The 27,553-nt window shown below is 49.0% G+C and overlaps 1 pseudogene; it reads right to left on the bottom strand.

Moving 5' to 3' along the window:
- On the bottom strand, positions 1 to 26,328 carry LOC132225604 (histone-lysine N-methyltransferase PRDM7-like; annotated as a pseudogene).
- Positions 26,329 to 27,553: the final 1,225 nt, after the last annotated feature.

Below are 27,553 nucleotides of genomic sequence, written 5' to 3'. Positions count from 1 at the left end.
TTATTCTCTCACGCTCACTGGAGCTCCCTGTTTGTCTGTTGGGAGGTTTGAAAGAGTCCCCTGAAGGTCTCCTGTGCCTGATCCTTTTAAGCAAAGGTTTGGACGTTCCTTTGACCTCTTGACCTTCAGCTTTGTCATTCCACCCATGTGGACCAGGATGTTGCTGCTGCTGTTGATTCTGATGCTCTGGGCCGGGTTCCCCTGACTGGAAGTGTTTTCCTGCAGGTGCTGCTGGCAGAATCTCAGAGGGGTGATTGAGTTTCACATGTTGGCTGAGGAATGTCTGACTGGAGAAGGCCACAGAGCAGGAGGGACATGTGTGGATCTCTGGCTTTGGTTCTGCTGAAGGAGAAAGTTTTGGTCAGGGCATGTGTGGGCAAGGCTGCCTGTGCCTTACGCTCTGTCTCCTGGTAAGACCTGTCTCCGGAATCATTCTAACTGTGTTGACAGTGCAAGATCTGCCTCCCACAGAGTGTTCCTTCACAGTCTACTTTCCTTTTTCTTTGTCTGCACTGCTCTTCTGCAGAAATCCAGAGACCCCATATCAAAAGTCTTTTCTACAGCCCTGGTCAGTTTGGATCAGTGGATAGAGCTTCAGCCTGTGGACAGAAAGGTCGTGGGTTTGATTCCCATCCAGGGCATGTGCCTTGGTTGCAGGCTTCTACCCGGCCCGGGACCTGGTCAGGGATTGTGCAGGAGGCAACAAATCGATGTGTTCCTCTCACATTGATATTTCTCTCTGTCTTTCCCTCTCTCTTTCACTCTCTATAAAAATCATTGGAAAAATATCCTTGGTAAGGATTGAAAAGAAAAAAGGTCTTACAGATCAAGGACCATCAGAAGCCATTTGACTCCTTATATGGGTTTGACTATCGTGACATTTCCATATACATGTATCTTCTAAGTCATGTTAAAGAGAAAAACCACAGGCCTGGCCAGGTATCTCAGTGGTTGAGCATCAACCCATGAACCAGGTCGTCACCATTTTGATTCCTGGTCAGGGCACATGCCCAGGTTTTGTGCTCTATCCCAGCAGGAGGCAGCTGATACATATTGATATTTCTATCTCTCTCTTCATTTCCCTTCCTCTCTCTCTCAAATCACTAAACATATTTAAAAATAGAGGAACAATAGGCCCCAACTAGCAATTGCTTCTCTCTCAGTTTTCCACAAATCATAAAATGGAAATATGTCTTTCCTCACACAGTATTCCTACTTGATTTCTTTCAGTGTTAGCCTATTTCAAATACACTACAAAGTCCTGTTTCAAAATATCTCCCCAACCATGCCCTAGCCAGTTTGGCTCAGTGATAGAGCGTCACTTTGGCGACTCCAGGTTCCTGGGTTCGATTCTAGTCAAGGGCACGTCCCTTGGTTGCAAGCTCAATCCCCAGCCCTGGTTGGGGTGCCCGTGGGAGACAAGCTATTGATGTTTCTCTCTCTGTCTCTCCCCCTTCTACTCTCTCTCAAAAAATAATCTGTGGAAAAATATCCTTGGGTGAGGATTAACAACAACAACAAAAATATTTCCCCAACCTGCTTCTTACACTCCTGACTCCCGTCCCTCTCCAGCCAGTCCGCCTTCCTCTCTCACTTGGAGTTGAAATAATCTCGGAGGGGATTCCCCACTGAAGTTTATTTTCCAAAAAATTTAACAAAGCATAGTTTTAGAACATGCCACTCTGCAGCTGAAAACTGCTCAATTGTCCCGTCTCACTCAAGAAAGTCCCCAGTATCTCAGCTTGGATCATAGGCACTGTATTTCCAGGCTGCTAGGCATCTGTCCAACCTTTGTTCTTACCTTCTGTACTGAGACTGAGACGGGAGTAGCCCTCAGTCAGCTCAACACCCCACCGCTTTCCTTCCCTGAACCAGCCACTCCCTCTGCCTGGGACCTTGTGACACAACTGTTGTAACTGTTGTCTCCTGAGAAAGCCTTCCCTTGACCTCTGCAATCCCACACACCCACCTTCCCCTCACACTGATCCCTAGGCACTTGTCCAGGTCCCGTTTTCTCCAAAGCGCTAACCACTGTGTAATATTAAGCACATGCACATATGTCTGCCATTGCTTCCCTCCTTCATCAGCCAGCTGCTCAGGAGCAGTGATTCTGATCATGGTGTTCATCTGTATTTCCAGCTCCCAGAACCCTGCGTGGCACCGCGTAGGAATTCACATGACAAGTCACAAAATAATGAATGAATGCATGTTAACACACACATTTCATTTAGAAATATGCAGTAAATGAAGCAGAAACAGCTAAAGTGTTAGAAAACAAAAACAACAACCCAAAAACAACCACCTTGATGAGAGAGTTGGTTAAGTGCCTGAAACCTTTTTTTTTTTATTTGTTTTGCCTCTAACCCTTTCAGCACTGTATGATGCTGTGTATTTTGTGCATGAAGTATTTTTTAAAATGGAACAAAAATAGGCCCTGGCCAGTGTGGCTCAGTTCGTTGAGCATTGTCCCATTCACCCAGAGGTAGCCAGTTTGATTCCTGGTCAGGGCACATGTCTGGGTGGTGGACTTGATCCCCAGTAGGGATAATGCAGGAGGCAGCAGATTGATATTTCTCTCCCTCTCCCTTCATCTCTGTCTCTAAAACCAATAAAAGCATATTTTTAAAAATTAGAACAAAAATAAAAATATTAAAATTGTTCCTAAGAATCAAAAACCTATGTGATGAGCCATCCATTTCTGAAGCATCTGATTTGAAGCTTTGCTGACTCAAGAGTGGAGTTTACTCTACTTGAGAGTTGGAGCATGAAAACTTCTAAGAATTCTTTCTTTCCATGTTGAAGAAGAGTGGTGCCCACCTCTCCCGGCCACAAGCTCTGTCTTCCACTTGCTGCCCCACTTGATGCCCAGCTTTTGGCCATACTCTTCTCCATACCAGACCAGCAGCTCACAGCCCGTCCTCACGACCCGGCAGGTTCGGTAGAAAATCTGCCTGTGATATTGAAAGGCCACCAGGTTCTGTTCTTGGTCATCCCTGGCGCAGTTCACATACCTGGCGTTGAGGCAGATGAAAGGAAAGAAAACCACAGGCGATGAGTTTCCACTACCTGTCATATTCGTGTCCAGCTCCTCACTGACGCTTAAGGCCCTCAGCACTGATGGCTCCCACACCCATGCTCCTGGGGAAACTTCTGTTCAATGTCCAAGCCACTGTCACAATGTCATGTGAATTCCTGTCTCTAAGTCCTGCTCACAGTGCTCATCCTGCCTAATGCCATTTCCAAAGCCTCATTGCAGACTTCCCCATCAAACCTGGTGACCTCTAGCTTCTCTAAGCTGTAAGTCAGGTTCTGTGTTACACCACAGAACTCGGGGCTTGATCTAGGACTCACATCATTCAACACTCAGTCCAAGTCTACCTTCTCTTCAGAGGCCTTTGTCGAGTCTCCCCACACTTTATTGAAGGCATCATTCAGTTGCCTCCCCCAGGTTCCCACAGAAATGTGGAGGTCTCTCTGTCTAAGAAAAATAACACAGAACAATAGTAGTTTATTCATAATCTGTCTCCCCTGACACAAGGGAGCCCCTCAGGAAAGGGCCATGAGCACTATTACTCTGCAGGCTCCAACACCCAGTTGTAGTTAGAATGAGTTTGGGATGATGTGCTGCCCTCACAGGTTGAGACTATCCTTGGTTCAAGGCTATCTGGGCACTGGGCACTTCTTGAAAAATAGGAAAATTAGAGTTAAATGTTTATGAAATAAAATGTTTCATGTCCGTCTGCAGTAGGTCCTCCCTAGGGTCATGGATTGTGTAATCTGTGTAAGTAATGAATTCCTTCCTCCAAACTGGAACATAGTAGGTGTTTAACTAATGTCCATTAGATAAATCACAGAGTAATACAGGATCCTCAAGGATTTCCCAGTCAGTGCCTAAACCAGAGACTTCTATTTTGAGGTCAAATGCTATACTTTTACATCCTTTTTTCCTAAATGTCTCTAGATGTTAAAGATCACTGTATGGAGAAAAAAGGGGAACAGAGAACTGAGGGAGACCATTAGGGAGGCATGATGGGAAGGACAGACATGTGGGTTGTGAGGCATGAGTATCCTCTTTAGCACCCAGAAGCCTAGTGACCTTACCTCATCCAGTTGGCCTGAGATGTATCCTTTCCATCCACATACTCATAGCAGTTTCTCCCTTTGGTGATCTGCATTTCAGGAAAAGAAGTTAAAGGCCGTGTGTGTGTGTGTGTGTGGTTGTGTGTATATAATAGAAGAATTACTTTAATCTACTGTCATCAAATCTCTTTCAGCCTGCATGGTGATTCAACTGCCAATGGTGATCACAGGATATTTTTCTTACTCATCATCTACACGTCGGAGTCGATTTGTCCACTAAGCAGGAGCCCCACAAGGGAGGAGTCTGTACCACTTTGCTCCCATTTACCCTCTGATCCTTAGAGAGGAGCTCCATGTTCATGCAAAGTCCGCCCAGTACACAGAGCTAACTAACCATATGGTCCCCATCCATGTCCTAGCATGTAGAAGGTGGGGGCCCCCCAAGCCACAGGAGGGACGGGGAAGCCAGAGGACAGAGAAGAGGTAAACTTCTCACCAGCCAGGAGTAGCCGCTGTTGGCTGTGGCTTCATCTTCTGTGACCTGACCCTCATAAGGGCCAAAGTGCAGGCCCTCGGGCAGATCACATTCCTCATTCCACACTCCAAGCCCAGCCTCAGGGATGCCTGATGGTCCGATTCTCAACCCAGGGGGCAGAGTGAGGGCTGAGCGGTTGGCATGCCCCTTGTCCGCGGCACTGTCTTTTACAAACGTAGGAGGCCCATGCACAGCACAGCTGTCAATGAAGAAGTTCTGACACTTCTCACAATCTGGAGGCAAGAGCAACAGGGAAGAGGGAGGGTGCAGTGCATGTTCCTGGACATGAAGGGCTTTGGAAAGAGCTCACATCTTTGAGCCTCAATCCTGTACTCCTGGTCATGAGAGGAAGGGAATGATTTGGGCACCCAAAGACCAAGTGAAATTCTTGCATCAAGACATAACATGTTCCTTGGTGAGGGTGAGCTTACATAGGTAGTCATCGTCCTGGGGCTCGCTGACCTCTTGGTAGACACAACACTTCCTCTCTCGTAGGCTATACATCTTCACTTCGATCTCCTTTCTCCTGAGGTCTACATGGGAGAAGGGCAGGTGACTGAGGGGATGAGGTCTGGAACATTAGTCCCTATCTTATCAGAAAACACACAATGTCCAACCATCAAATGATCGCCTGTTCTATTATAGTATGTGGTATTTTCCTCCATTAACTAAAAGACTAGCACTCCACACTGACTATTGGTGGCTGATTCAATTTTAGTTTCTAGATGATCCCATTATGAGGTTCAACCTCCCAAGCTTTGGTCACTCATAAAGTATGTATTGAGGGAACATTATGTGTTAGGCACTGAGTAAAGACCTGGGCACACAACACCAAGAGAATATGGTTGCTATTATCACAGATGGATTTATTGGACAACTTGCATGTGTCGATTGTTTAAGATTTAATTTAATGCTATCAAACTATATGTGACCCATGTTTCCTTATGTTCACTTTACACATTAGCATTCAGGAGCTCAGAGAGTTGGTAAGATTAGCTCAAAGCTTCAGTGCTAACTCCAGTTTCAAATCCAGGCCTATGCAAAGTCCACCCCACATACCTAGGCTATACTGATTAGCCTTTCTAGAAGAATTAGTGGAACTGAAATCTCCAAATTATGTAACTTACCCAATTTCGATCTAGGGTGCTGTCCAGAGGGACTTGCTTCTCCAGGAGGGGGCACTGGTTTCTGAGTCTGCTCTGAGTCACTTGTGGTCAACAAATTTGCTGTTCCTGACAATTCCTTCAAAGTAGACTCATTACTTAATGACGTCCTGGACTTTGCGTTCAATGTGGAAGTCCCATATTAAAAGGTAACATGCATTTATTTAATTATGTAGGGTTTATGATATATTTTCACATACATGACTTCAATGAACACTTCAACAACTCTGAAATACCTGTTAAGTATGAATATTAGAGGAAAAAGAAATGGCCAATGTGGGTTGTGAATTGAAGACTAGAAACCATGCCTTAAGGACCTTTTTTTTTAATAGAACAGTGAGAGTGAAAGATACTGGGAAGAAAATAAGTCATAGTTGGGCCCTAACCAGTGTAGCTCAGTTGATAGAGTGTCAGCCTGCGGATTGAAGGGTCCTTAGTTCGATTCTGATCAAGGGCCAGTGACTTGGTTGCAGGATCCTCCTCCCTGGCCCATGCCCTGGTCTGGACTTATGCAGGAGGCAACCAATCAATGTGTCTCTCACATTGATATTTCTCTCTGTCTCTCCCTCTCTCTTCTATTCTCCCTAAAAATCAATGAGAAAATATCCTTGGGTGAGGATTAAGAATAAAAAAGAAAGAAAGAAAAATAGTTGGCAGAGCCCTGGCTGGTGTAGCTCAGTTGGTTGAACTGAAGGGTTGCCGGTTCCATTCCCAGTCATGGTACATGTCCTGGTTACGGGTTAGATCCCAGGTGGGGGTCTGTGTAGGAGGCAACCGATCCATGTTTTTCTCTCTCACTGATGCTTCTCTCCCTCTCCCTTCCTCTTTCTCTCTAAAATCAATAAAAACGTATATTTTTCAAAAAAAATGGCTGGCAGAAACCTATCGGGAAAATAAGGAAAATTATGCTAAAACTAGAGACCCAGTGCACGAATTCATGCACCAGCGGGGTCCCTCATCTTGGCCTGTGGGATCAGGCCAAAACTGGCTCTCCGACATTCCCCGAGAGGTCCTGGATTGCGAGAGGGCACAGGCTAGGCTGAGGGACCCCACTTGGGCACGATCCGGACTGGGGAGGCACGCGGGAGGTTGGCCAGCTGGGGAGGAACCGCAGGAGGACTCCAGGGTGTGTCCGGCCATCTCCCTCAGTCCAGATCAGCTGGACCCCAGCAGCAAGCTAACCTATAGGTCAGAGCGTCTTCCTCCTGGTGATCAGTGCACGTCATAGCAACTGGTCTACCGGTTGACTGTCTGCCCCTTGGTGGTCTGTGCACATCATAGCGAGCAGTTAGTGGCATTAGCATGTCATCATCATATTATGCTTTGATTGGTTGAACGGGCGACTGGACACTTAGCATATTATATAGGATGTGCAAATTACTATATCACGGGAAGAATACTTGTAATTAGAGTAGTTGGTTCCCACCAATTCTGTTTGAATAAGGTTGTGCTACTAGCTAGTTCTCTTCATTTTTCCTGACCTATAACATGCTAATTCTTAATGTTATAATGAACATGACATATAACGGTGTTCACCAAAGTGTTCTGTGAGCTCTTTGGTACAGTGTGAAAATCAAATTACAGTCCTGCTATCAATGTACCTCTCAGTCGTCTCTGTATTTGAAATCACATGTAAATTATCTTCATTATTTTTTGACCCTATTCTAGTTTAATTTGTAAATTTTAAAGCACTCTTTCAGCCAACATTCAGGGGCCCTCAGGGACCCTGAGCTGGGCCTGGGACTTCTGGAAGAGAAAAATCTGCTGTGAACCAAAGAGCTCACAATGCAGATGTAGGCAGGGGGAGCAAATGATTCAAACAAGATGACACTGTCCTAATTAGAGCTCAGAGAAAGAAGCCATGCTTCTTACTGGAATGAGCATTCAAAACCAGTTCCAGATGGATGAGCTTCTATTGAATAGTGTGTCATCTCTATGAAGTTCTTAAGTCACTTTATTTATTGTTTCTCAATTGTCAAACCTGAAGCTCCCCAGAGTTGAGAGATGCTTTCTTTTATTTGACCAGGAGGCTCTGATGCTGGGGTTCCTATGTCCTTCTTCATGGGGGAACATGCACCATGCAAACTGGCTATATGTCAGTAAGCTTCCGCGAGTCGGAAGTCTTAGTGCATCTCTCACGGCAGCATAGTGTTTGGAATCATCAGTCAGTGAAAGACGTAATCATGTATGGATAAGACAGTGGAAACTGCATGAAACTATGGACATTTTAATGAGCTTGTAAGTGTTTTAGAGATGAAGCTATGGATTAGAGTGCATGCCCACCAATACTGTGATCTCAGACATATAATCAAACACTTGTATATGTCTGAAACCTCAGTTTCCTCATCAGAAATGGTGGTAGTTATAGTACCTACCTCATAGGGTTGTGGTAAGGTTTAAGTTAGTTTATTCACGTAGAATTCTTAGAGTCTGAAGCATTGTGAATATAAAACCCGTGGCAGCTACTATTGTAGCTGATGTTATTAACGACTGAGATGATATTGGGCATTTTGTTGAAGAGGTCAGGAAAGAAAGGTGGCAGTTTCTAGGATGCACTCTGAGGTTTAACCTCTTCCCTGCATTTGCATCAAGGAGGAAGAATTTCTTTTCAACAGGATTTGGGGAATACTCACCTTCTGATGTTTATTCTGTTCCACTCTGAAGGCCACCCAAGAAGGTTTAGCTAAAAGATGGTGAGAAATCAATAATACATATAATTTCAGAGAGGAAGGGAGAGGGAGAGGGAGAGAGAGAGAAACATCAAAGATGATAGAGAATCATGGATTAGCTGTCTCCTGAACACCCCACAGCAGGGATCGAGCGCACAACCTGGGCATGTCCCCTGACTGGGAATCGAACTGCGACTTCGTGGTTCATAGGTCGATGCTCAATCTCTGAGCCACGCCTGCCAGGTGAGAAATCATTTTTGGTTGGTAATTATTTCAAAATCTGGGGATTATTATTTTTTCAGAGTCTGAATCAGAGAGTGATCTAAGGACAGAACAAGGATGATTGGAAAATGTTTTTTGATGTTTCATTAGGCTTATGCTTTTATTAGGAGCATCAGCTAATTTTCTTAAAATGTTTAAAAATAGACAAAACCCCATCTGTACTTCATCCTCTGTTCAATATATATATATTTAAATTGGCCTAGCCGTGGATGGGCGGCTCAGTTGGTTGGAGTATTGTCTTGTACACCACAAGGTTTCAGGTTTGATCTGTATTGGGGTGTACACGGGAGGCAACGGATAACGGATAAATGTTCCTCTCTCACATTGATGTTTCTGTCTCCCTTTCTGTCTCTCTCCTTTCCTCCCTCTAAATTCAATGAATATCCTTGGGTGAGGATTTAAAAATAAAATTGCCCTAAACAGCAAAAAATAAAAAAAATTGGCCTTTCATGACACAAATATAATGACAGTCACGTAATTGCAAAGAATCTCTACTCTGCTACCTGGCCCTTTCTCCTCTCAGCCTTCTGTCTTCACACTGGCCTTGTCCAGTCCAATGGCACCAGGACCACCTTGCCTCCTTTCTTTCTTATCCTTCCTCCTTTGCACATGTAGACTGTGCCACCTTTCCTAATCACTAGATTCTGATCAGCATCACACGGTCTTAGGAACAAAGACTCAGGTCTAGTCACCACAGAAACAGAGTTTCGGGCAAGTTAGAGATAACGTCGTGACTTTAGCTATGTTCCAACCTCAGACCCTACCAACCAGACTTTCATGAAACCTGGCAGATGATGCCATGGCTGACATGGAACCTGATACAATAGTGAACTACTTCCTACCCTGGCCCACAACCCAACCCCCTAACTACCATGAGTAATAATTTTCCCATATGTCCCCATGCAGGTCTTAGAGCACTGCTCACCCGTCAGACCTTCCTCCTTCTATGTGATGACAACTCTTCTGAATTAGTTATTTTTTACTCACTTTTATATTTTTGTATACTTGTTTGTTAATGTTCTATATCTATATAATTATATTATTATTCTTTATTTTATTTTATATTTTGTTGATCTGTTTCTTACCAGTTTGTAAGTACTCGGTGAATTAGGTTATTACATTTGTTCCTCTTTTTTCCCCCCATAACTCCCCTCTTCCCAGTTCCCACCCCACCCTCCACCCTCACTCGCCACCCACTGTCCTCATCCATAGGTGCACGTTTTTTGTCCAGTTTCTTCCCGCATCTCCCATACCCCTTTCCCCCCAAGAATAGTCAGTCCATTCCCTTTCTATGTCCCTGATTCTATTGTGATCACCAGATTATTTGTTCACTTGATTCTTAGATTCACTTGTTGATAGATGCATGTTTGTTGTTCATAATTTGTATCTTTACCTTTTTTCTTCTTCTTCCTCTTCTTAAAGGATACCTTTCAGCATTTCATATAATACTGGTTTGGTGGTGATGAACTCCTTTAGTTTTCCTTATCAGTGAAGCTCGTTATCTGACCTTTAGTTCTGAATGATAGCTTTGCTGGATAAAGTAATCTTGGTTGTAGGTTCTTGGTATTCATCACTTTGAATATTTCTTGCCATTCCCTTCTGGCCTGCAAAGTTTCTGTTGAGAAATCAGCTGACAGCCGTATGGGTATTCCCTTGTAGGTAACTGAGTTTCTTTCTCTTGCTGCTTTTAGGATTTTCTCTTTGTCTTTTGCTCTTGGCATTTTAATTATGATGTGGCTTGCTGTGGTTCTCTTTGGATTCCTTTTGTTTGGGTTCTCTGCGCTTCCTGGACCTGTAAGTCTATTTCTTTCACCAGGTGGGGGAAGTTTTCTGTCATTATTTCTTCAAATAGGTTGTCAATATCTTGCTCTCTCTCATCTTCTGGCACCCCTATAATTCTGATGTTGGTACGCTTGAAGCTGTCCCAGAGGCTCCTTACACTATCTTCATATTTTCAGATTCTTTTTTCATTTTGCTTTTCCAGTTGTGTGTCTTTGGCTTCTTCGCATTTTGAATCTTTGACTTGATCCTTGTGCTCCTCTGGTCTGCTGTGGGGTGTCTGTACAATATTCTTTATTTCAGTCAGTGTATGCTTAATTTCTAGTTGGTTCTTTATCACAATATCGAGGATCTCATTAGATTTCTTGAGAATCTCACTACATTTATCGGCGGTCTAACCAGTCTTTTCGAGGGCCTTACTCAGTTTATCGGCAGCTTCTAGACAGTTCTTGAGAGACCTTAAAAGTGTGGTTTTGAGCTCTATATCTTCCATTTCTGACATTTGCATCCTGTTTCTTTGTCTCCGCATTTTTTTATCTTTTCTTGGTGCACCCCCTAGTGGTCTTTGTGCGTAGTCTTGTTGTAGTTAAGCCTTGATTGTTGTTGGTTGGCAATACCAGGGGTGATTTGACCTCCAGGCTAACTGGCCATGAGAGTGAGCTGTGTCTGCAGTGGGAGAGCTTCTGTGCTGGATCTCTAGGGCGGTGCTAATCTAGCGTTTGCCTGAGGCTATGCGGCAAACGGCTCTGCGCAGGGCTTGGGCGGGGCGGGTCCCCGGGGATCTACAGGGCGGGCCGGAGTGAACAGTTATGGCTGCTCTCAGTTCCGTCCCTAGGGGCTCTGCCTCACAGAGTCCCAGCAACCGCTGCAAACCTCGGAGAGAAAGCTGCCTTCGAGTTCCGACCGAAGCCAGACAGTCCTGCTTCTCCCGTTTGAATCTGGGTCCCTAGAGACTCGCCCGGATCTGGAGCTCCAAGTCAGAAACTCCCTCCCGATTGAAAACAACAACCGCGCCCTCCGCCGTTAGCCCGCTCCGCCCGCACTCCAAACCTGAGTATTTCACTTCAGCTCTGCGCCTCCTCTGAGTCTGGGTATGATATTCTCTTTCCTCCTAGTTGTAGAATTTCCACTCAGCCAGCCTTCCTGTGGTTCTGGATGATGTCCGTACTGTCTTTTAGGTGTACCCTTGAATTGGTTGTTCGAGGCAGCAATCTCCTGCGTTTAACCTATGCCGCCATCTTGGTTTCCAGCCTTTATTTTATTTTTTTTTCCATCACCATTTATCGCCTTCTACTATTATTTTTTAATCCTCACGTGAGAATATATGTTTATTGATTTTAGAGAGAGAGGAAGAGAAAGAAAGAGAGGGAAACATAGATGTGAGAGAGAAACATCGATCACTTGTAGCCCATACACACCCCGGCTGGGGGTGGAACCCAAAACCTTTTTGGTGTATGGGAGGATGCTCCAACCAACTGAGGCACCGAGCCATGGCTATTTATTTATTTTTATTTTGAAAGAATGTTTATTAAAGCTGGGGACAGTGAAACAAGGAAGGACTTAGGATAGAAGCAGCAGCAGGAGAGAGCCTAGGCTGGGCTGCTGTGTTGCTCTAGAAAGGTTAAAGGAAAGAATTCAGCCTAGGCGGGCTGCTTTGGCTCATTGGAAAGTCATAGCAAAGGGGCCTTGGAGCCAGGTTCAGGGGGTTAGCCTGAATGACCTGCCACTGCCCATACTCTCTGGTGCAAGTCTCCTGGGTCTCTTAGTTTAGGAGATGCACACCTAGTGGGGGGGGAGTAGAGGGGAAAGGGTGAGGGGTGTGTGTGCTCCCAGAGAGAGAACAGCTTAAAAAAATTATATATATATATATATATATATATATATATATATATATATATCCTATCTAATAAAAGAGAAACATGGTAATTGGCATACGACCACTACCCTTCCCATTGGCTAATCAGGGCAATATGCAAATTAACTGCCAGCCAAGATGGCGGCCGGCAGCCAGGCAGCTTGAAACTAACATGAGGCTTGCTTGCTTCAGTGACAGAGGACTCCAACGTTCCCCGCCTGCCGCTGCAGGCCTCTGACCTGCAACTCTAAGCAACTATGTAACAAATATAGAAGCTAAACAAAACCCCAGAAACCTGCTTTAGTCCTGGGCTTCAGCCAGCAGGATCACAGCATTGTAAGCAAAGGCCAGAAACCTACTTTCAGCAGTGGAGGCCTAAGAGCTGGAGCCAAACCTCAGAGCTAAAGCTGGCCCAGAATAGAAAAAAAAAGAAAAAAAGGAGTGGTTGGGAGCTTCAGTCACCCCCAGCCTGAAAACAGCCCTCAGCCCCTCACCCAGACTGGCCAGGCACCCCAGTGGGGTCCCCCACCCTGATCCAGGACACCCTTCAGGGCAAACCAGCCAGCCCCACCCATGCACCAGGCCTCTATCCTATATAGTAAAAGGGTAATATGCCTCCCAGCACCAGGATCAGCGGAGCCGAGAGTCCTCCCGGCACCGGGATCAGTGTGACGGGGGCAGCGCCCAAACCCCCTGATCGCCCTGCGGCTCTGTGTGTGACAGGGGCCGGGGCAACAACCCCCCAGCCTCCACACGGGCCCTGCTCTGTGTGTGACGGGGTAGAGCCATAACCTCCCCATCGGCCCTGCCCTGAGTGTCAGATTGGCTGCGCCCCAACACCCTGATCAGCCTTGCTCTGTGGTGATAGAGGGCAGCACCCCAACCCCCTGATGGGCCCTGCTCTGTGCATGACAGGGGGCAGCGCCCCAACCCCCTGATTGTCCCTGCTCTGTGCGTGACAGGGTACAGAGGCCCAACCCCCCTGATAGGCCCTGCTCTGTGAGTGACAGGGGGTGTTGCCGCAGCCTCCCCATCGACCCTGCCTTGAGTGTGACAGGGGGCGGTGCCCCAACCCCCCAATCGGCCCTACCCTGAGCGTGACTGAGGGTGGCATCGCAACCTCCCGATCGCCCTGCTCTGTGCATGACAGTGGGCGGCTCCCCAACTCCCCAATCAACCCTGCTCTGAGCCCAACCAGGGGCTGCACCTAGGGATTGGGCCTGCCCTCTGCCACCCGGGAGCAGGCCTAAGCCAGCAGGTCGTTATCTCCCAAGGGGTCCCAGACTGTGAGAGGGCACAGTCTGGGCTGAGGGACCCCGCCCCCCAATGCACAAATTTTTGTGCACTGGGCCTCTAGTATATATATACTAGAGCACTGTTGCAAGAAATTTATAAATTTATGTACCGGGAATGGCGGGGGGGGGGGGGGGGGGCGGGGGTGGGCGGGGGATTCCTCAGCCCGGCCTGTGCCCTCTGTGCCTCTGACAGTCTGGGAGCCCTGCGATCCATCGCCTTCAGAGGGAGGACTGGTTCAGCATCCCCAGCTGTGCATTGGTGGCCTGGGCCTCCCTCTTTGGGGTGACGGGGAGCCCCCATTGATCACCCAGTGGCTAGTGGCCTGGGCCTTTCTCTGCAGGGCATCATGGGGGATGGTGGGGCCGGACCAATTGTGTTTCACAGGCCTTGGCTGGCCTGACGCCAGTGTGTGTCATAGCCTGGTCATCTGGCCGGTCCTTCAGCTGGTCCTCCCTGGATTTGCATATTATGGTTTTATTATTGTAGATTTAGGGGGTGGGTCTGGGTGAAGGTGAGAAAAGGGGGAGAAATGGGGGAACCTCTGTGATAGTGTCAACGCTAAATCTGTATATAATTATTGTTACACATTGAAAGAGGTTCTATGACCCTGGCCAGTGTGGCTGAGTGGTTGAGCCTCGACCTATGAACCGTGAGGTGGGGGGCCGGCAGGAGGCAGCGATGGAGGTTTCTCTCTCTCTCTCTCTCTCTCTCTCTCTCTCTCTCTCTCTCTCTCTCTTTCTCTCTATCTCTCTCTGTAAAATAAATGATTCATAGAAAGTGGTTTATGTGAACAGCCTCTGGTGTGTAACTGCTCTGCCTCTTGCTCCTCCCCGGTAACTCCCGAGAGGTCGCCCGACCAACACCGGGTCGGGGTCAGGCACCTGCGCGCCCTCCGCCCGCACCTCGCGGCCTCGGGGTCCACTCTTCATCCGAGTCCTCGGAGTCCTCCGCCCCGGGCCTGGCTGTCCTCCCGCGGCGACTCATGAAGGCGGGTCGAGGGGCCCTGAGACCTGGAAGGAGAGAAAGAAAGTGTCTGTCCTGCGGGCGAAGAGCTGAGGGATGAACAGCAGATCCAGCGTCGAGCGGGGCGGAGCCGGGGCCCTGGACGGAGCCCCCCAACCCCCCGCGGCCCCGCCACCACCTCCCGGTCACCAATGCTGAGCAGCGCCTCCTAGTTGCTCTTCACGTTCCTGTGCCGGGCTCGCTCCCAGGCGCCCATCTGCGCCCACTCCTCCCGGGAGAAGTAGTGCGCCCACTCCTCCCGGGAGAAGTAGATGGACACGTCCCTGCAGGCGGCCCTGGGCTGGAGGAGAGACCGTCCGTCCGCCCCGGCCCCAGGGGGGGCGCCCCGCCTCCACCCCGTCCCCACCTCCGTCCCCACCTCCACCCCCGTGGACCCCCTCACCTTGGTTCTGTGCCCAGCTCTCCCCGCCTCCTCTGGGGCCGCTCCTGGGGGTCCCTGTTGGGGTTTATGGTGCCCCCAGCCCAGTCCCAGCAGGAGGCCGCAGTGCCTTTGTGAGGAGGAGGCGCTGATGAACCCGCTCCCGCCTCAGGACAGACTGGGACCAGGACCACGTGGCCAGGGCCACAGCCATTAAGACCCACCAGGGGGCGCCTCCTTCCCTTGGAGGCTCGCGCGGTCTCAGAGGGCGACTGAGGGGCGCGGTCAGGAGTCTGAGGGGCGGGGGTGGGGGGGGACTGAGGGGCGAGGTGGGGGGTGTGAGGGGCGCGGTGTGGGGGTCTGAGGGGCTTGGTCGGTGAGGACTCTGGGTCTCCCTGCGGCGCTGCGCACCTGGCCGAGGTCCCCTCAAATCCACGCGCTGCTCGCTGCGCTCCCGCCCTCAGGCTTGTGAGGCGGGGGGAGGGGGAGCTTCCGGCACCCAGAGTGTCAGAGGCAGCCGCCAATCAGTGATGCGGTCACAGGGCCCTGCCTGCCAATGGGCGGTTAGAAACGCGGAAAGGGCGGGGCGCAGGGTGAAGCCTTCCTGCCAGTCAATGGCAGAATCTTGTCGAAAGAGCCCGCCTTCCGCCCTCAACTGCCGGGGTCCAACCCCAGCAGGTCCAGGGGTCCCCAAAGGTGTGGATGGAGTCGGCGAAGAAGGAATGACACAGGGACTTCTCCAGCCAGGTTTGGTCGCCATGTTCTAGTCAGGCTCTCTTGCCAACCTCTGCATTCAGGTTCAGTCCAGGATCCCTTGCCATGTTCTCTCCAGCGAAGTTCTTCTGTCTGTAAAGAACGTTCTGTGTAGGTTCTGTGCCTAGGCTCTGTCTCTCTTGGTCCTGTCTTCCAAGCCCTGTGTTCTAAGTTCTGTGTTCTGAATTCTGTCTCATGAGTTCTGTGTTCTGAGTTCTGTGTGTTTCTGTCTTGTTACAACTGTATTTATACCAGTTGATTCAATCCTATCAATCTCTATTACAAAGGTTAGGGCGTTTCTTATCTCCATTCCAGGGAGAAAAGATTATGTAGTTTAAGCATGACTGTTCGTAGTTAAAGGGATTAATTACCCGCCTGGCACTTAGTTGAGGGGTTTTATTCCCTCCCTAACTTCAGGGGAAAATCCCTACCTGGGGAAACCACCTTTCTCAGAGACCTTGGTTAAAACACATAGTGCCAAGAACAGTATGCCATATATGCCAGGTCCCTTGAAACAGCAAGCATGGACCGGCTCCCAGCAAATTCCCCCTTTTTTATTTTTTAAAAGCAGGCATTAAAAAGAAAAACCTGAAATGCTCTCTTATATCCATTTTAAGAGTAGGATTGGCGCTTTCTGCTATTACCTGAGTCCTGATCTATCACCCCAGGGAGAGCTTGCCAATCCTGCACTTTCCCGGGGTGGAAAGGCTGCAGTGGGGTTAAGGATAAGGCTCCTTGGGCCTACCTTCTCCCATGCCTCTACATTTACCTTTCTGGCACCTTTCCTTCCTCAGAAAAGCATGGACGTATTTCTTGTATAAAATGTTCTGTCTGACTGGGAGTAACCTTAATTCCTCTGCTAGCAAGCATATGTGTTAAAAGATCAATACAGAGCCTTATTTCTTTAGACTCAGTATGGCACATCTTCTTAATCTAAAGATCAATACAGAGTCTTCTTTCTTTGGGCTCAGTATGGCACATCTTCTCAATCTAAGAATCAATACAGAGTCTTCTTTCTTTGGACTCAGTATGGCACATCTTCTCAATCTAAGTTCTGTACTATCCACCTTCTTACCCTACTTATCCTCTATAGGGGGGTCTGTAGCACCCTGGTGGAGTCCTATCCGTCCCGAGTGTGGGGTTCTCAATGGGGGGGGCTTACCTAAGGGAATCCTGTTCCAGGGGTTCCCAAAGGTGTGGACGGATTCGGCGAAGACTATCCACCCTCTTCCTACGGTGGAGTCTGATCCGTCCCGAGTGTGGGGGTTCTCAATGGGGGAGGGGGGCTTACTTAGGGGAATCCTGTTCCAGGGGTTCCCAAAGGTGTGGACGGAGTCGGCGAAGACTATCCACCTTCTTCTTACGGTGGAGTCCGATCCATCCCGAGTGCGGGGCGCTTACCTAGGGGTCCCTGTTCGGGCGCCAGATGCCGGGGTCCAGCCCCAGCAGGTCCAGGGGTCCCCAAAGGTGTGGACGGAGTCGGCGAAGAAGGAATGACACGGAGACAGCGTTCAGTTGATCAGCAGCCTAGCCAGGATCTCCAGCCAAGTTCTGGTCTTGATCTCCAGAGAGGCTCTGCTTAGGATCTCCAGGACAGAGTCGGCAAAGAGGGAGAGACTCGGAGGCAGTGTTCAGTTGATCAGCATGGTTGGGTTCTCTTGCCTGGTTTTATTGCCAGGTTCTGTAGGTTCTCCAGCCAGGTTCAGTCTGAGATCTCAGTCCCTGTCCAGGATCCTCCAGCATGCTCTCGCCAGCGAAGTTCTTCTGTCTCTAGAGAATGTTCTGTGTAGGTTCTGTGCCTAGGCTCTGTCTCTCTTGGTCCTGTCTTCCAAGCCCTGTCTCCTGAGTTCTGTGTTCTGAGTTCTGTGTTCTTAGTTCTGAGTGAGTCTGTCTTGTTACAACTGTATTTATACCAGTTGATTCAATCCTATCAATCTCTATTACAAAGGTTAGGGCGTTTCTTATCTCCATTCCAGGGAGAAAAGATTATGTAGTTTAAGCATGATTGTTCATAGTTAAAGGGATTAATTACCCGCCTGGCACTTGGTTGAGGGGTTTTATTCCCTCCCTCACTTCAGGGGAAAATCCCTACCTGGGGATTCAACCTTTCTCGGAGAGGTGACCTTGGTTAAAACACAGTGCCAAGAAGGTGAGCAAACATATTAAGAACAGTATTCCATATATGCCAGGTCCCTTGAAACAGCAAGGAAGGACCGGCTCCCTGCAAATTCCCCCTTTTTTATTTTTTAAAAGCAGGCATTAAAAAGAAAAACCTCAAATGCTCTCTTATATCCATTTTAAGAGTAGGATTGGCGCTTTCTGCTATTACCTGAGTCCTGATCTATCACCCCAGGGAGAGCTTGCCAATCCTGCACTTTCCCGGGGTGGAAAGGCTGCAGTGGGGTTAAGGATAAGGCTCCTTGGGCCTACCTTCTCCCATGCCTCTACATTTACCTTTCTGGCACCTTTCCTTCCTCAGAAAAGCATGGACGTATTTCTTGTATAAAATGTTCTGTCTGACTGGGAGTAACCTTAATTCCTCTGCTAGCAAGCATATGTGTTAAAAGATCAATACAGAGCCTTATTTCTTTAGACTCAGTATGGCACATCTTCTTAATCTAAAGATCAATACAGAGTCTTCTTTCTTTGGACTCAGTATGGCACATCTTCTCAATCTAAGAATCAATACAGAGTCTTCTTTCTTTGGACTCAGTATGGCACATCTTCTCAATCTAAGTTCTGTACTATCCACCTTCTTACCCTACTTATCCTCTATAGGGGGGTCTGTAGCACCCTGGTGGAGTCCTATCCGTCCCAAGTGTGGGGTTCTCAATGGGGGGGGCTTACCTAAGGGAATCCTGTTCCAGGGGTTCCCAAAGGTGTGGACGGATTCGGCGAAGACTATCCACCCTCTTCCTACGGTGGAGTCTGATCCGTCCCGAGTGTGGGGGTTCTCAATGGGGGAGGGGGGCTTACTTAGGGGAATCCTGTTCCAGGGGTTCCCAAAGGTGTGGACGGAGTCGGCGAAGACTATCCACCTTCTTCTTACGGTGGAGTCCGATCCATCCCGAGTGCGGGGCGCTTACCTAGGGGTCCCTGTTCGGGCGCCAGATGCCGGGGTCCAGCCCCAGCAGGTCCAGGGGTCCCCAAAGGTGTGGACGGAGTCGGCGAAGAAGGAATGACACGGAGACAGCGTTCAGTTGATCAGCAGCCTAGCCAGGATCTCCAGCCAAGTTCTGGTCTTGATCTCCAGAGAGGCTCTGCTTAGGATCTCCAGGACAGAGTCGGCAAAGAGGGAGAGACTCGGAGGCAGTGTTCAGTTGATCAGCATGGTTGGGTTCTCTTGCCTGGTTTTATTGCCAGGTTCTGTAGGTTCTCCAGCCAGGTTCAGTCTGAGATCTCAGTCCCTGTCCAGGATCCTCCAGCATGCTCTCGCCAGCGAAGTTCTTCTGTCTCTAGAGAATGTTCTGTGTAGGTTCTGTGCCTAGGCTCTGTCTCTCTTGGTCCTGTCTTCCAAGCCCTGTCTCCTGAGTTCTGTGTTCTGAGTTCTGTGTTCTTAGTTCTGAGTGAGTCTGTCTTGTTACAACTGTATTTATACCAGTTGATTCAATCCTATCAATCTCTATTACAAAGGTTAGGGCGTTTCTTATCTCCATTCCAGGGAGAAAAGATTATGTAGTTTAAGCATGATTGTTCATAGTTAAAGGGATTAATTACCCGCCTGGCACTTGGTTGAGGGGTTTTATTCCCTCCCTCACTTCAGGGGAAAATCCCTACCTGGGGATTCAACCTTTCTCGGAGAGGTGACCTTGGTTAAAACACAGTGCCAAGAAGGTGAGCAAACATATTAAGAACAGTATTCCATATATGCCAGGTCCCTTGAAACAGCAAGGAAGGACCGGCTCCCTGCAAATTCCCCCTTTTTTATTTTTTAAAAGCAGGCATTAAAAAGAAAAACCTCAAATGCTCTCTTATATCCATTTTAAGAGTAGGATTGGCGCTTTCTGCTATTACCTGAGTCCTGATCTATCACCCCAGGGAGAGCTTGCCAATCCTGCACTTTCCCGGGGTGGAAAGGCTGCAGTGGGGTTAAGGATAAGGCTCCTTGGGCCTACCTTCTCCCATGCCTCTACATTTACCTTTCTGGCACCTTTCCTTCCTCAGAAAAGCATGGACGTATTTCTTGTATAAAATGTTCTGTCTGACTGGGAGTAACCTTAATTCCTCTGCTAGCAAGCATATGTGTTAAAAGATCAATACAGAGCCTTATTTCTTTAGACTCAGTATGGCACATCTTCTTAATCTAAAGATCAATACAGAGTCTTCTTTCTTTGGACTCAGTATGGCACATCTTCTCAATCTAAGAATCAATACAGAGTCTTCTTTCTTTGGACTCAGTATGGCACATCTTCTCAATCTAAGTTCTGTACTATCCACCTTCTTACCCTACTTATCCTCTATAGGGGGGTCTGTAGCACCCTGGTGGAGTCCTATCCGTCCCGAGTGTGGGGTTCTCAATGGGGGGGGCTTACCTAAGGGAATCCTGTTCCAGGGGTTCCCAAAGGTGTGGACGGATTCGGCGAAGACTATCCACCCTCTTCCTACGGTGGAGTCTGATCCGTCCCGAGTGTGGGGGTTCTCAATGGGGGAGGGGGGCTTACTTAGGGGAATCCTGTTCCAGGGGTTCCCAAAGGTGTGGACGGAGTCGGCGAAGACTATCCACCTTCTTCTTACGGTGGAGTCCGATCCATCCCGAGTGCGGGGCGCTTACCTAGGGGTCCCTGTTCGGGCGCCAGATGCCGGGGTCCAACCCCAGCAGGTCCAGGGGTCCCCAAAGGTGTGGATGGAGTCGGCGAAGAAGGAATGACACAGGGACTTCTCCAGCCAGGTTTGGTCGCCATGTTCTAGTCAGGCTCTCTTGCCAACCTCTGCATTCAGGTTCAGTCCAGGATCCCTTGCCATGTTCTCTCCAGCGAAGTTCTTCTGTCTGTAAAGAACGTTCTGTGTAGGTTCTGTGCCTAGGCTCTGTCTCTCTTGGTCCTGTCTTCCAAGCCCTGTGTTCTAAGTTCTGTGTTCTGAATTCTGTCTCATGAGTTCTGTGTTCTGAGTTCTGTGTGTTTCTGTCTTGTTACAACTGTATTTATACCAGTTGATTCAATCCTATCAATCTCTATTACAAAGGTTAGGGCGTTTCTTATCTCCATTCCAGGGAGAAAAGATTATGTAGTTTAAGCATGACTGTTCGTAGTTAAAGGGATTAATTACCCGCCTGGCACTTAGTTGAGGGGTTTTATTCCCTCCCTAACTTCAGGGGAAAATCCCTACCTGGGGAAACCACCTTTCTCAGAGACCTTGGTTAAAACACATAGTGCCAAGAACAGTATGCCATATATGCCAGGTCCCTTGAAACAGCAAGCATGGACCGGCTCCCAGCACTCAACCCCTGGTGGTGATTGGCTACCCAGGGTCCTGCGAGTGTCCATCAAGAAGCTTTCAGCCAGGCACGGATGGGCGGTGTCCAGGGCTCAGATTCCTGTGGTTTCGCGGAGGGACCCCAGGAGCCCGGAGCCCCCCGCCCGGACAGGTGTTGGGGTGACACATCCTTCCTGCCGCCTGACCCAGTCTGTGTTCCACCCAACGGTATTTAAGTCCCGGACTGTCTTCCAGGCGCGTGTGTTCGCTTCCTTAGCGAGAGGACCAGGCGGTAGGCCGGGAGTTGCCTTCTGGGAAACAGGGATTCCCACTAGAACAGCGGTTCTCAACCTGTGGGTTGCGACCCCTTTGGGGGTCGAACGACCCTTTCACAGGGGTAGCTTAAGACCATCGAAAAAACACATATATAATTACATATTGTTTTTGTGATGAATCACTATGCTTTAATTATGTTCAGTTTGTCACAATGAAAATACATCCTGCATATCACACATTTACATGACGATTCATAACAGTAGCGACATTACAGTGATGAAGTAGCAACGAAAATAATTTTATGGTTGGGGGCCAGCACAACATGAGGAACTGTACTAAAGGGTCGCGGCATTAGGAAGGTTGAGAACCACTGCCTTAAAGGAAGCTGTCAGCCAATTCCTTTGCGAAAACGATCCTCTGGGTCCCTCTTGTGGCCATTCAAAGAATAACACCTTATGCTTCTGTCCGTGGTTCTGAAATGTTAGCTAATATCCCGTGAATTTGATGGAAAAGTCTACCCAAAAAACCACAAACAAACAAAACCTACAGAAAACCCTACAAAATCATCGAGGCTGTCCAGGGTGCAATTATTCCTTCCCCGGATGGACTGAAGTCACGGGTCTGGCTTTTGCACCCCTTCCTGTCCCAGCCCTGCAGAGGGAGGCCTTGGCTGCTGCACTGACATGGGGAAGCTGTGCGTTCAGTAATTCAGTCCGTAACCTAGAGGCTGCCATGATTGGAGCAGTCAGTCCTGGGGCGGCCGCCGTTACCAAGGCAGCCAGTACAGGACAGGTCTCCTTTCCTGAGGCAGCCAGTAACCCGGCGGCCGCTATGATTGCAGCAGCCAGTCCTACAGCGAGGCGCAAGGGTATCGCAAGAACGTGTTATTACCACTAGACTCAGCGGCTTCTGTAGGGCATTACTGAGGCAGCTAGTACTCTGGAGGCTGCAATGATCAATGTAGCCTAGAGGCGGGCATTACTGAGGCAGTCCTTCCCCTGTAGGCTGCCATTATTGATGCAATCAGTACCAGGGAGGCTGTCATTGTTGATGGCACCTCCAGATGCAGGGTATTATGGGAACATGTTAGTAGCGTGAAAAAATTTGAATTTAAACTTTTGTGTTGAAACCCAGTGTGTTTTTTTAAAAAATATATTTTTATTGATTTCAGAGATGAAGGGAAAGGGATAGAGATGGAAACATCAATGATGAGAGAGAATCATGGATCAGCTGCCTCCTGTATCACCCCCTCCCTACTGGGGATCCAGCCCGCAACCCGGACATGTGCCCTGACCGGGAATCGAACCAGGGGCCCTTCAATACATAGGTTGTCACTCTCCCCACTGAGGCACACTGGCCAGGGCCACAGTGGTTTTTTTTAGAAATATACATTTCTACTAGTTCAGAAAGGAAGAGAGAAAGATCAATGATGAGTGATCATCATAGATTGGCCGCCTTCTGCCAGAAGAAAGAGTGACATTTGCTCTCATCTGCTAAGCAGAAGGAATAGTCCTGGCCAGTGTTGTTCACTAGTTAGACCTTCGGGTGCCCAGGGAAGGGTCGCTGGTGGGATTCCTGGTCCAGAGCACATACCTGGGATGCAGGCTTCATTGCCTGCCCCGGTCTGGGCTCTTGTGGGAGCCAAAGATCCATGTGTCTCTTGCATATTCATGTTTGCTTTTTTGTTTCTTCTCTATCCCCTCCCTCCCTCCCTCCTTCCCTCTGTCTGTAAAAACATATCCTCTGGTAAGAATTAACCAAAACATAAACAAGAAAAACGTACAAAGAAGGAAAAGCTTTGGAGGGTGTGAAAAAGCAGCATACCCCTAAAGAAAGGCACCATGATGAGCAGAGCATTCAGCTCCGCTGATGTTTTTCCAAGGAATGTGTCTATAAGATAAAAATAAAATGTATGAGTGTCTCTCAGCTGGCAAGATCCTGACACAACACGACGAGGCCATTCTAGCGCGGTCCTTGCAGGGTCTCCCAAGCCACCACGTTGGGGCGAGGCTCTGGGGGTGGGGGGGCGAGGCCGGGACAAGCAGAGGAAAGCGAGGCGTGAAGGAGGCGGGGAATGGACAGAGGAGGGTCCTGCACGTGCTCCCCTCTACTGCGTTGTGTCGCTGCTCCCAGAGTCCCCCACACTGAGAAGATGGGAGCAGACTCACCCGGTGTCAGTGACCAAGGGACATACAGGCTGAGGGACACACAGACTGAGGGACACATAGGCCGAGGGACACAGAGACCGAGGGACACACAGATAATCGAGGACGCAGTGGCCTGGAGAGGTGACATCCGGGAACCTGTGACCACTGTGCTGGTTCCTCTTATCCTCCCAGATGTACCTTCTCAGAGGTTTTTGACTCCAGAACCCTGGATTCCATTTCCACAGACAGCACCTACTTCATGGTGACTCTGCCCAAGACCCAAGACCTCTCTGGACATCCATTCACACATCAGTTGTTTGAAAAGTGATCTCAAACTTATTCTATATAGTTATTGTATGTATGAAAAATAAATCCGAGCCAAGCAGTCATCTGTGTGATGTATTCTACATTTGTATTATACATACATTTTATTTTAGAAAACGACATTTCCCGTACAAAGTTGCCTTCCTAAGTGTAATTAAGTGAGCATGTTAAAAACTTTGTAAGAGTGGCCCTAACCGGTTTGGCTCAGTGGATAGAGCGTCGGCCTGCGGACTGAAGGGTCCCAGGTTCGATTCCGGACAAGGGCATGTACCTTGGTTGCGGGCACATCCCCAGTAGGGAGTGTGCAGGAGACAGCTGATTGATGTTTCTCTCTCACCGATGTTTCTACCTCTCTATCCCTCTCCCTTCCTCTCTGTAAAAAACCAATAAAATATTAAAAAAAAAACTTTGTAAGAGTGAATGTTTTACTTGGCAAATGTTTAGAAACTTGGTAAGTATTACTGTGTATCGCTGCCCAAGGAACTGTTGGCGGTCATGTGTTGTCACCAAAGCAGAATGTTTGCTAAATGACTGGTCCCCTTGTTTAGACAACCTTCATGGTTTTCCCTTCATTCTGTTATGAACCTATAGGCAGAAGGTAGAAGTAGGCTTGTACTGATGCCACAGCTCCCACCTGCTGTGATGATGGAAACAGGCCTGATGCTCCAAGCAGCATGAGAACACCAGCAAGGTAAAGGCTCTCATCCCCCTGGCATGTAATCTACCCAGCCAGGGCCGCATTGTCTTTGTAGAAAGAGGTCATCCAAATAGCAACACACAGCCCAGCAAGCGAGGCTCAATGAGTGAGTGCTGACCTATGAACCAAGAAGTGCCCTTGATTCCTGGTAAGGCCACCCCCATCACCTGATTGTTTCTCTTTGTCTCCCTGTCCCTCTGTGTGTCAGATCAAGAACAACAGATTTAAAATAAAACTGGAAACTGTCAAATCTGCTCCTATCCTCCTCCCAATAGGTATCAGATTTTACCGAAAACACCCACCACTTGTCTTTCCTAGTCATCGTGAGCATTCCAGTTCATGAATGTTCACAGTATCTCAGTTTAAAACGTGTGTGCACATCTACACCCAAACAGCGGAGCATCGCATCCTGGAGAATTTTCCATTTCCTTCCAAAGGAAGTGAGATGTGTCACACTGGACATGGAAACAAATGGTAGAAAAAGCTGGGCATGAAGTTAAAGGCTAATCCTTGCAACCTGGGAAAGATGTATTCAACAAATCAAGGCGTGACTAGTCAAACCAGAACCTTCCTGTATGTGGAGGTTTGGGCACAGGGACACCAACATTTTTAATGTGAAAGAGGACTTGATTGTGCAAAGCTTTCCTTCACCCCCTGAGAGATACTCACCGGAGGTGCTGAGCCACTCGAAATGTGTGGTGTTTCAATGCGATGCTGGGGTGGGGGTTTGCCCCTCCTGACCTGAGCGAGAGAGCCCACCTTCCAATGTGCACAGGGCCCCTGCTTGGGTGTCAACAGCTCCATGACTGTGGGCTGGCTCCTCCAGAGTCCGCTGAGACCCACAGAAAACAATATCCCAACTGGCAGATTTCTCCTGGTCCTGAGGTGTTTCAGGATTGGGTTAATGTGGGAAAACATGAGTATGAAGGTGTGGCTCAATGGTTGCTTCTGAGAGTTTCAGGTCACCAACCCAAGCCCTCAGTCATTGTAAGGAATGAGGTTTCCATTCTTCACATAGAAATGCCATCATTTTTTAAAATATATTTTTTATTGATTTCAGATAGAAAGGGAGAAGAAGGGGGGGTGGAGAGAGAGAGAGAGAGAGAGAGAGAGAGAGAGAGAGAGAGAGAGAGAGAGAGAATAGAGAGAGAGAAAGAGAGAGAGAGAGAGAAACATCCATGATGACAGAGAATCATGGATCTGCTGCCTCTTGCAGGCCCCACACTGGGGATCAAGCCCACAACCCGAGCATGTGCCCTGACCAGGAATTGAACCCTGACCTCCTGGTTCATAGGTTGATGCTCAAGCGCTGAGCCACGCCAGCCGGGCGGGAGAGGGAAGGTCATGGTCCCAGGTCGTGGGTTTGGGTACCCCCTTCAGGAGCTCTCCTCCAGAAACAGGTGCGATGCTAGGTCCCTCGGGCTGAGGGGTGACGGGCCCTCACCGCGTGTGCCTGCTCCCTGCATGGATGTCCGCTCTGTTGTAAGAAAAGCAGGGCCTCTGGTTGCTGGGGCCCCATCGCCTCCCCAGGCAGACGCTTACCTATTCCCTGGAGCCTCGCTGGACTCCCACCCATGGGCCCATGAGGGTCGGTGCTCCTGGCCTCAGTGGACATTACCTGTGAACCGGTGGCCAGGAATGACCGACACGGCCTGCCTGCTCTTCTCACGCGTGTCCATGTCCCATGACTCCCCATAAGAAATGTGCAGGTAAGGATTTCAGACGGGTCCGGGGACGGTGAGACCCGCAGACCCAGGTACAAGGCCAGGCACCAGGAGCTGTTGCGAGGTGGGCGTCGCACACACTGTGAGGTGAGGTGCACCCAGCAGCTCTCAGCAGGGTTGTGAGGGCCTTTGTCCTGGTCACTCTTAGAAACCAAGGTCACTCTTGTCCTGCCAAGGCTCAGTGGGAGGGGGTGGCCGGGGGGAGGAGCATGCCTGACCCCACGACTCCTGCACAGGCAGCCGAGTCCACGCAGAGCAGTGGGGCTGCTTGAGCTCTAAACTGGCTCCTGGGCCCCACTCCCTCTGCCTCCCTTGTCCACCTCAAGGCCTGGCAGACGCTGTTCACAGAGAGTTGCGTGTTTTAACCACCGGTGCTGACCCCACTCTGAATGACACTCCAAAGCCTGGGTCACCCTCCCGCTTTATAGCTTGGAAAGAGGCACAGAGACTTTGGGGGTCTTGCCTTAGGACACACAGTTTTGAGGGAAAAGCTGAGACTCAAAACCTTGTTGACAGACCTGGTGCCGACATGCTATGCCCCAGGCAAGATGCCAATGCTACAGAGGCAGCAAGAAGAGGGCGACCAGTGCCCAGACTGAGGCAGCACAGGTGTGTGCACAGGCACACGGGCACACACACACACAGACACGCGCACACACACACATGTACACACACATGCACAAACACACCTGCACACACCCTCTCTGGCTTTCACCTCTGAGGCTACAGAGGTCTAAGGAATCAGGGGAGGAGCCAGGAGAAGCCAAGGGGTTGGTGGGGTCCTATTCATGTTCCTGGTGAGTGTGCCTCAATCCCTCTCCCTGGCGGGAACCTCACTGGACTGAGGCCAGATTCCGCCTTCCCGGGTTCAGGTCTGTGGCTGAGGGTTCTTTGAGGCCCTCCTGGAACTCTGCTTTCAGTGATGAGGGGGATGAGGCACGTAGGCTTCAGGTTTGTCTGGACACAAACTTTATTAAAACTAGGCCAAAAACACCATGAGGGACATTCGTGTTGACATCCACATAGCACTTACGGAACTGTTTGTCTATAGCCTCTCCTTTTGAAAGTGGAGGATTTGTTTGACCAGATACTTCTGTACTAATTACACTCTTGGGGAGGGAAAGGGGCCAGCAGGCTTCCTCTAAAGCCCCCTCAGAGCTGGGGTATGAGGTATGCGGTG

This window comes from Myotis daubentonii, chromosome Y (assembly GCF_963259705.1).
Source record: "Myotis daubentonii chromosome Y, mMyoDau2.1, whole genome shotgun sequence".
NCBI lineage: Eukaryota > Metazoa > Chordata > Mammalia > Chiroptera > Vespertilionidae > Myotis > Myotis daubentonii.
Note: the sequence above shows the minus strand (reverse complement) of the source record. Positions and strands in the feature narration are given on the sequence as shown.